At 44.8% G+C, this 1,522-nt stretch overlaps 1 pseudogene; it reads right to left on the bottom strand.

Moving 5' to 3' along the window:
• Nucleotides 1-683: 683 nt before the first annotated feature.
• LOC101569674 lies at nt 684-1,520 on the bottom strand (annotated as a pseudogene).
• Nucleotides 1,521-1,522: the final 2 nt, after the last annotated feature.

The raw sequence follows: 1,522 nt of genomic DNA on the forward strand, positions 1-1,522 counted from the left end.
GCTGGGGGATTGAACCGCGGTCCCTGTGCTTTGCTAAGCTTGTTCTAAGTAGGTGCTTCAGACCACTGAACCATCTCACCAGCCCCCTCATTTGAGTTTTAATGTTACTCTGTCCTATCCTGTCCTTCTTCTATAAACACTAAATAGCTAATTTTGTCTTATAATTTCATTTTCATTTACTATAATTACTGACACATTTGTACTTATTTTTTTCATCTTATTTTTACCTTTTTATTTGGCCTGTTTTTTTTCATTTTTTCCCTGTTCTTGGCTATTTTGGATTGAGTTGTTTTTCTTTATTCCTATTTCCCCTTTAATATAGGAATATTATATCTTGCATTGTAATCTTTTTTGGTAGTAATCATTGTCCTGGACAATAGAAAACCTTGACACACTTAAATTTTGTTCAGTCTCTTTATTAAAAGTAAGTTTAGTTTTGTTTAGTATTTTAGCTCTTTCTAAATATTTTGACTCCCATCTTAGATGTTATTGCTACTGATTTATAGTACAGAGGGCCTTGTAAGGTATATCATGTTTTCCAGTTTTTGGCTGCTGGTGTATCTGGCACCTTAGCCCATCCTTAGGAGGTTATTTTCCATTTTCATGGTAGATACTTTCATGGTCCACCATGCCTGATCTGAGTACTGCTTTTTATTTTTTTATTATTATTATTATTATTTTTTAGCAGCATCTCATTTATTGGGCAACTCCAGGTCCTCTCCGGCCAGGACATGGCCGCTGTTGCTCAGGTATGCACGCAATCTGCAGCTGGAGAGGAAAGAGCCAGACCCGCGACAGGCACACAGGGGGGAACGTGCACAAACTATTTCTCTGGCTAAAGTGGGGTGGAGACAATCTGGCACGCGGCCCACCCTCCAGCTGCTGCCAGGTGCATGGGGGTGACACTGGCACCCCGCAGACATGGGGTGCAGGGCGCAGTACAGGAAGCCTCTGGGGTCAGTAGAAGCACACAGTGTGCAGGAAGGTTCGGCCCCTCTTCTCCTCGAACTTCTGCAGCAGTTCGTTGATTTCGTTCTCTATGTCCTCCGTGTGCTGGATACACTGGCAGAGCTCGCAGATGAGAAAGGCCCCAGGGTGGCCTCCTCGTGGTTGTCCTGAATATCCACGTTGACCACGTGCACGGGCTGGCAGGTCTCCTGTTCTCTGGAATTCAGATCTTCCACCACCTGGTCATAGACCCTTTCTTCGCAGGTCAGGATCAGATCAAACAGGTCCCTACAGTTCTGGAACCTCTCTGGCCGAGGCGTGATTCTTTTATTGCTGTCCAACATATGCAAAATTCCATTCTGCGTGTAGAGTTCTTTGTCTTTCCTGAGTAGGTCATTGTACATCTGGTCATATGTGGTTTTGAAATCATAGACATTAGGCTTGTCGGGTGCTGGTCCTGGGAGCTTCACATGAGTTCCTGTTCCAAAAGACCGGACGCTGAATCCTCGCTTGCTGAGGATGTTGTGCGCCTCCATGCTTCGGTTCTGGTTACTAGAACATACCACCGCCACGC

This window comes from Octodon degus, unplaced genomic scaffold (genome assembly GCF_000260255.1).
Source record: "Octodon degus isolate 3935 unplaced genomic scaffold, OctDeg1.0 scaffold00012, whole genome shotgun sequence".
Lineage (NCBI taxonomy): Eukaryota > Metazoa > Chordata > Mammalia > Rodentia > Octodontidae > Octodon > Octodon degus.